Raw genomic sequence first — 8,237 nt, forward strand, 5'->3', positions numbered from 1 at the left:
ACTGTTCTTCATATTGAGTGTACCAACTTACATTTCGAGGGTGTATGTGGGTTCCCTTTTCTCTGCTCCCTCTCCAACATTTATTCTTAGGCTTTTTGATGGTGACCATTCTGACCAGCAATGGCACCCCACTCCAGTACTCTTGCGTGGAAAATGCCATGGACGGAGGAGCCTGGTGGGCTGCAGTCCATGGGGTCGCAAAGAGTCGGACACGACTGAGCGACTTCACTTTCACGCATTGGAGAAGGAAATGGCAACCCACTCCAGTGTTCTTGCCAGGAGAATCCCAGGGACGGGGGAGCCTGGTGGGCTGCCGTCTCTGGGGTTGCACAGAGTCGGACATGACTGAAGCGACTTAGCAGCTTAGCAGCATTCTGACCAGTGTAAGGTGATACTTCCTTGGAGTTTTGATTTGCATTTGTCTAATAATTAAGAATGTTGAGCATCTTTTCATGTGCCTGCTGGCATTCTGTGTCGTCTTTGGAGAAAGGGTCTTCTTTGCAGAAAGGGTTTCATGTCAGGGTCACACAGGCTGTGTGGCTCAAACTACAAACCATGTTGGTTCAGGAGGCCAGCAGCCAATGTGCAGGTGTCAACTGACGTTGGCTCTTGTGAGGGTTGTGGAGAGAGTCTGTCCCATCTCTCCCCTCTCACTTCTGGGGCATTGCTGGGCGTGGTGGGCATGCATGGGCTTGGGCTTCCTCTTCACCTGGAATTGTCCTGTGTGTCTGTCTGTCTCTAAATGTGTCCTTTGTATGGGGACAGCCATTTTGTTAGAGGAGGGACCATCCTAATGAGCTCACTGGACCTCCATCAGCTCTGTGAAGACCTTTCCTTTGTCTGTAAAGTCACGCTGAGGTACCTGGGATTGAGACTCCAGCACCTGAACTTGAGGGGACACGATGTGACTCCTCACACCCTACAAACACTCTGAGGTAGGAACACACTGGAATGTTCCAAGGATGGAAGCATGGCCTTTATAGCTACTGCGAGTGAATCCAGGGGCGAGGAGAGCAGGCTGCCAGGGTAAGAGGCGGATCACATGGGACCTCGTGGGCCTGTGAGAACTGTGGGTCTGCTGTGCTTGGGGAAGGGAAGGCCCAGGATGCTCTAGGCTGAGTGCCTCTGGGACCATGTCCCCATCCTCACAGGCTCGTGGAAACAGAAGCTCCCTGCTAGAGGTGCTGAGAATCTACTGAGGTTCAGGCCAGCGGCTCTGCTCCCCTGCCAACACCCCACTGCAGTAAACAGGGACGCCCTTCCAGGTACAAGGAAAGAAGTGAGGAAGGAGGTACATGTGGTCAGGTCCCCTGCAGTCATGGGCTATCTCTCTATCCCTGGCACCTCCTCAGCCGTGGAAAGATGTGAGAGGAACCTAGTGGATTATTTGAGGTTTGAATTCTGTAATCCCTGTATGGTGCCATTCCAGGCCCTGGCAATGGCACGGGGTGCACCCGTCCCAGTAGTTCCTGCGCTCTTTCCTTCTTTCTCTAGGCTCTAGGTGGGGGCTGGGGCATCTGCTGACCGTGGAGGCAGTGGTGTGGGAGGGGCTGCAAGGAACGTGGTTCCCAAAGGCATGGGGAAGACACCTGGCAGGGCCGTCCAGGGCCAAGGCCAGATTGGTTTGTACGGATCTGTGCTCAGCAGGCCTGGGCTAAGATGGGGGCTCTGCAGAGCATGGACAGGGATGGGGCCAGGGAGTTAAGAGGTGGGGCGGGGGCAGTATTTTGGCAGGGAGAAGCCAAGCCCAGGACTGTGCCTGTCTGTGCTGGGAGAGGACCAGAGCCTGGTCACTGGGCTCTGAAGCCAAGGGGCTTGCCCTCCTTCCGCAGTGCTCCCAGAGTTTCAGGGCCCTGTCTTGGAAGTCACCATGAGCCTCTCTCCCGCTGGCCCGCCCTCCTTCCTGACCTCCCCACAGACTGCATGTGATGGACGGGTCCTCTGGGTTGCTAACCCCTATCAACGGACAGTGTGGAGATGGATGGAAGGAGCCAGCCCTCTGTGACCCGCCCCCTCCCCCCCATTCTGTGTCAGCAGGCTTGGAGGATGCTCGGACACATGGGGCTGATGTCCGGCTCAGGGCTGTGAGCTTGGAGGGTGCTGTGTCAGGCCCCTGGCCTCTGTGGTTCTGTGTTTCAGCACCCACATGAGGTTCTGGGAGCCCTGGGAGATGAAGTTCGGTTGTCTGTCCTTCCGACAGCCTTATGGGGTCAAGACCGTGGCGATGTGGTGGCGGCCCCTGCTATGTGGACCCAGCACTCTACCCTGGCTGTCCACATCAGGCACTGGGATTGGGAGGAGGTGGACTGGCAAGAGCTGCTGGAGCAGAGGCTGGGGATGAGCCCTGCCCAGATCCAGGCCTTGCTGCAGGAGAGGGAAAAGTTTGGCCACGGAGTGATCGCCTGTAAGTGACGCCCTGCCCCGCGCTGCCCGCATGGCTCCTGGTGGTTCCCTGGATCTCAGCCGGCTTGTGGTCATTTGTTTTCTGTTGAACCGGTTGGTAGGGGGAGGAGGGGTGGGGCTGAGGTTTCTTCAGAGGGGCAGCGAGGGTCCCTGGGCTGGGAAACGGTGGCCTGAGGTGCCTGACCCCCACTCTGGGCCTCAGTCCCCATTTGTGCTCTGAGAGGCAGAGGCATATCTGGGGTCTGCATTTGGCACTTACCTCTGTGTGTGTTGAGGGGGGGAGGGGGTGCCCAGCAGAGACTATAAGAGGTAGCACAGCACCCAGCCTGGGTTCCCCAACTCCAGTGCCTGCATCTGGGCCTGAGCAAGTCCCCTGACTCCCCAGGGGTGAAGCCCCACAGCAACTCCTGCCTGCTGGTGAGTCGCCTGGGGACCTGAGGTCTGTAAGCTCCCCACCGGGGCCCTCTTGTTCTGTCCCTGCAGCCTACAGTGGGCAGACTGAGAGGTGCCCACGGCCTGGTGGGTTCATGGAGCACCGGGCCTCTCCCTTTCATTTCACTCCCTCCCTTGCTTGGCCTTACCCCGAGTTCCCTTTGCTGAGGTGAGCCCACCTGAAATGCTCAGCCAGAGGACCCAGTTCACCCTGGGTCTCCTCTGTGATGCAGTCTTAGACTCTAGCAGGCATGACTTTGAATCACCTTGTTCTCCTTCTGTGTCCTGTCTTTGCACACAGGTCCCGTGGATCGGGGTCACTTTGCTGTGCCCAGAAAACCTAGGTTGTGATGAGGCGGAGGAGCTGGAGAATCAAGCCATGCTGCCCGACCTGCAACGGAAGTACCTGACTGCACTCGCCGACCCTCGCTGGCTGCTACAGCCCGTCCTGGGGAGGGCCAGGAAGGACATCTTCCAAGTGGACATCCCCAAGCACCTGACCCCCTTTGGTCAGGAGGCCTGTCTAGACTGGGCTCTTGAGAGGAAGGTGACCGAGAGACCAGCTCATGGTGACACCATCCGGTCGCCGCCATGCCCTGGACATGCTCGTCTGGTTCAGCCTGAATTGGCCCCACCCTGTGGTGAGCTGCCCACTTGGTGTGGGGCCGGGGGCCGGGATTCTGGACTCAGCAAGAGTCTCCAGGACTTTACCTTTACAAAAAGATGTCACCACTCGTTTTGGCCCTGCTGGGTCTGGGTGCTTGAGAGAAATGTGTCGTTAGGACACCGGTTAGTGTTTTTCCCTCTCTGTTCTGGTCCAAACTCCCCGATATTGGAACAGTGTCCAGGGGACTGATGGGGGAATGCTGAGGCTGAGGCTGAGTGTCAGCAGCTGGCTAGGACTCTGGCACATGGAGAGGCCGGCAGGCCCAGAAACTGACCGTGGTTTGCCCTTGCAGTTGACCCTTGCCCTGCTGTAAAGTGTACCTTGGCTCACAAAGCATGTGTGTTGGACATGGTGCCTGAATGCTCCGTATCCAAAGTTAGGCTCCTAAATACAGCTGTGGGGGCAGAGCGACAAGGGCTGGTATTCAGCTTGTGGAAACTTGTACTTGTGTTTTGGTTTAAAGTCATGTTTTTGCAAGGCCCTTGGTGAGTGGGGTGACCCTGCTCTCCAGTGGGCCTCTTGGGGATGCCCCTGAATCAGGAGCTAGAGAGGCTCAGCTGCTGACCAGAAACTTGTGGCATCGTCAGCGGACCCAGGAGGAGCCCCTTCTGCTTCAAGAGGCATGACTCATGGAAGGTGACACCCCCACGGTCAGGAGCCAGACTGGGTCTTCTGCTGTGTGACAGGCAAGGCCCAGGGACCAGCCCGCCCTGGGATGGCCTCAGCGCATGGCTCGGGAGCCACACTCTTGGCTGAATGTGTGAAATGCTGATGCTTCAGATGAAAAGGGACTGGAATGAGGCCTGCCTGGGGCGTGGGCTTCCAGCCTCATCTGGCTCACCCAGTGCCGTGTGAATAGCATGGACAGACAGAAAGAACACAGACTCGCAGTTCTCATTTGATACTTTATTTACTCCCGTGGAGTTTTGCTGTACTTTATTAGAGCTAGAAATAGATTTTTTTTTTTATTACAGGAGAGTGCTTTTGAGTGACCCTAGGGAACTGGCGGCTCAGGAATTGAGATTGTCCTTGAATTGCTTACAGAGAGCACACTTGTAAACTGAGGAAGCCTCCTGTTCCTCATCCACCTCAGGGGCCTCGTTTGGGGCCACAACTGAAACGACCATCACAATGGAATAATAGGTGCTGTACCTAGTCGTCACCGAACCATAACCTGAGTACCCTGTGGGGCTCTAGGGCAGTTCCCCTGCGGCCTCCCTTCCCGCAGTAGCTGGGGTACAGATGTCCCATTGCTGGACATGCCCTCTCCACTGGGCCCACCCTGCTCGCTGGGGAGATGGTTTGCCCTGGCCCCCCAAGCTACACTGCCCATAGACCAAAGGCCACAGAACAGAAGTGAGCAGAGGCCAGGGGTTCTGTGAGCTGTTGGGATTCCTTTCTGGGCTTTCTTGTGAGCCTCTTGGGTGGACTCATTGTGATGGAATTTAGGAGAGCGTCTGGTCACCACAGCTTGCTTCTTTCTCTTTGGGGTCGCTGTTGCACTGGTGGCGGGCTAAGCAGTTACTCTGGAGTCACCTTTCCTCCAGATGTCCTGCAGGAGGAGAGGCTTGTCTCTCTGAAACTTGGAGTTCTGATAGATCTGAAAGGAAATGAATCACTTTAGCCATTGTGTGGGAGAATAGCAGTTCCTCGCCGCCCTCCTCCCCACCACGTCCGGACCTTGCCTAGATATGGAGATAAGGTCTCTTCATTCCTAGCAGCTTATGAGGCCCTAGTAAGTGTGCTCCCAGAGCTCCCTCGGGGCCAGCCTCGCTTGAGGGGTTACTGGCCCTCCCTGACTTCAAGTGGCCCCTCAGGGTCTGGAGTCACCCCTGTGGATCCTTTGTAAGGGGGTTGGCGGATCATGACAGGTCCTGCTTTCTCCTTTTTCCTTAACCACCCTCTCACGAGAAAAAATGTTCTCCTGGGAAATGAAACCAGTCCAGCACTCGGCTTGTCTAGTCTAGTCTCCCCAGAAGGGCTTTCTACGCTACCATCATCCTCTTCTTCCCCACAGAGTAACCCGAAGGGCAGATTTTCCTGAACCCATTCAGGTTCAGTTTGCAGATGAAAGTCGATGCTGCCTGTCTCAAAGATCCTGTCTGCGCCTCTGCCGTGCAGGACCTCCGTGTGGAAGAGATCTTCTTCAGTGACCACCGTGTCTCCCTCGTCGTTCCAGTGCAGAGGAGATGGCTGCATCCTCCACTATCACCCAGAGCTTCTAGGGAAGGACAGCCTGAGGACGGCATTGTTCTCATCCTCGTTGGCCATTTCTGGGTTTGGGCCCTGTGGGGGCAGATTGTTTTGGGAGCCCGTATCTGGGCTCTCGGGTTGGTCACCCTTCTTCTCCAAAGCCACCCCTGAGAATCCACAGTTAAATCCAGGAAGGAATCACGGCAGTCCCCTGCTGCAGGCTCCCATCAGTTGATGGGGCCAGCAGAGCCGCAAGCGCCTCATGGGAAGCCAGTCTACCTCAGGAGCATTCTCTACCCAAGCAGTGAACGCTCAGGGCAGAAGGGCCTCAGACCAGGGTCTCAGTGTCCAGTACTGTCCGGAGATTCTAGAATCTGGGTCATGGGCCAGGCAGCCAATTGAGTGGTCCGCTTCCTTATTTGTTCATGATGTCACAGAGGTGATGTGGAGAGGCAGCCCTGGCTCAGTATGGGTGAGGGGTAAAGGGGATGGAGATGGGATCCACAGTTTGTCTCTCATCTGAAAGCACAGAGAAGTACGTTTAAGGTTGCTTGTAAAAGCTCCCATCTGCTGCCAGGTGCCTTGTTTCAGGGGGCCAGGCCTTGGATGGGTTGACAGACATGCCCCTGGTTCCACTCCCCCCCCCTCCCAATGGGCAGGCCTGTGGGTGGCTTCTGCAGAATTGCCAGACCCTGGTGAGTCCTGGCTCGGCTACCACCGAGAGAGACCCCAGGGGTCAGATGGGCCCCTAACAACTGTCCCTTCCTGAAGATGGAGTCCATAGCAGGCTGATTGGCTTACCCTGAGTTGGTGGTTCTAACCCCTCACCCCCTGTAACCCGCCTTGCCCTTCTTGTGGCTTTGGTCTCTTCCAGCTTGTGCTGCCAATGGTAGGTCCTACACAGATGACCCCAAAGTCAAGTCCTGATGGGACTACCCACTCCAGATCTGGGGGGACCTCATAGAGTCAACCCCTCCTGCGAGCACAGAAGGCCTAGGTCTGAGCCACAGTCTAACTCCGAGGTGCCCCCTCCATTTGTCTCACAGGGGCTCCAGGAACCAGGAGGCAAAGGCAGAGGTCTGAGGTCTGTGTACTGAGGTCACAGGAGTGCCAGGGTGAGGCGGGTGTCCTGAGTGTGCACAGGGGCTCCCCATCCCAGAACAGAGGGAACTTTAAAAAGCCCTAATTCCCCCACCTTGTCAGCCCCAGAACCTCGGGCTGTGCTGGCTGCACCCTGAGCCAGAATTTCTCTTCCTCACTTGACAGGGGACTGACCACCAAGGAGGAGCGCCCCTGCAACGCCCAAGAGCAGCCCTCAAGGAAGACCAGTAAGCGGCCTCAGTCAGAGCCACCTGCGGCGCATTTCAGAACGGAGACCATTTACACTCTCTCTCTTTCCCAGGTCAGCGGTCTCCATTTTCCCCCTGCCACACCCCCTCTGGGAACAAGACCCCGGTCATCATGCCTGTGGTCCCGATGAATGAGCTCTGCACTTCTGAGGAAGACCTTCAGGGCCAAATCCAGGCCCAGGGCCCAGTGGAGGCGCAGCTCCTGGGGGCTGAGGCGGAGGATGCCTCAGCCCCTCAGGCCTCCTTGCCTCCAGACTCATCTTCCTCTGCCGCCGTGGATGCGGAGATCTTGTTCAAGCAGGCCGTGAAAGTGATGACGGCTGAACTACTGGAGTTCCTGCTCCTCAAGTATGTCACCAAGGAGCAGATTTTCCAGGCTGAAATGCTGAATATGGTCCTCAGGGATAACCAGGCCCACTTCCCACTGGTCTTCCATAAAGCCACACAGTGCCTGCAGCTGGCCTTTGGCCTGGATATGAAAGAGGTGGACCACAGAGAGCACATCTATGTCATGGTCCCCACCCTGGGCCTCACCCTCAATGCAGAGATGCAGAGGGATGGGCAGAGCATACCAAAGGCTGGCCTCCTGGTGACGGCCCTGAGCCTGATTCTCCTAGCAGGGGGCCGGGTCTGTGAGGAGGAGGTCTGGGGAGCACTCAGCAGCATGGGGGCATTTGCTGGGATAGAGCACTGCATCTACGGGGAGCCCAAGGAGCTGCTGACCCAAGTGTGGGTGCAGGCAGGGTACCTGGAGTACCGTCGGTGCCTTACAGCCACCCTGCTCGTTACGAGTTCCTGTGGGGACCCCGGGCCTATGCAGAGACCAGCAAGCAGCAAGTCAAGGACTATCTGCGCAGGGTCAATGGAAGGCGTCCCAGGTTCTTCCCACCCCGGCGTCCATAGGTGTGGGGGAGGAGGAAGAGGGGCCCTGAGCCAGAGCAGCAGCCAGGTTTGCTGTTTTGTAAAAGTGATTGCAAACACTTTCATTTTATTTTGTCACCCTGAACAAGATTACAGGGACTTGGAATATAACTATCTTGGAAATATAATATTACTTAGAAAGAATGAAGAAATAAAATATATTTGAGGTGAGTTCCTCTGTACTTCTTGTCTGTCATTTTATACAGCTAAACTATCTCTGTTCAGTTGGAGTTTTTCAAGTTATTATTTAAGAAAGTACAAAAAGCCTGATT

At 56.2% G+C, this 8,237-nt stretch overlaps 3 pseudogenes; 2 read left to right on the plus strand and 1 right to left on the minus strand.

The window, feature by feature from the left end:
• The first annotated feature begins 2,170 nt into the window (after positions 1 to 2,170).
• On the plus strand, positions 2,171 to 3,798 carry LOC120859246 (annotated as a pseudogene).
• A 714-nt stretch (positions 3,799 to 4,512) lies between these two features.
• Positions 4,513 to 7,112, minus strand: LOC120859247 (annotated as a pseudogene).
• Positions 7,113 to 7,156: 44 nt separating this feature from the next.
• Positions 7,157 to 7,947, plus strand: LOC120859249 (annotated as a pseudogene).
• Positions 7,948 to 8,237: the final 290 nt, after the last annotated feature.

This window comes from Oryx dammah, unplaced genomic scaffold (assembly GCF_014754425.2).
Source record: "Oryx dammah isolate SB20612 unplaced genomic scaffold, SCBI_Odam_1.1 HiC_scaffold_345, whole genome shotgun sequence".
In the NCBI taxonomy this organism is placed as follows: Eukaryota; Metazoa; Chordata; class Mammalia; order Artiodactyla; family Bovidae; genus Oryx; species Oryx dammah.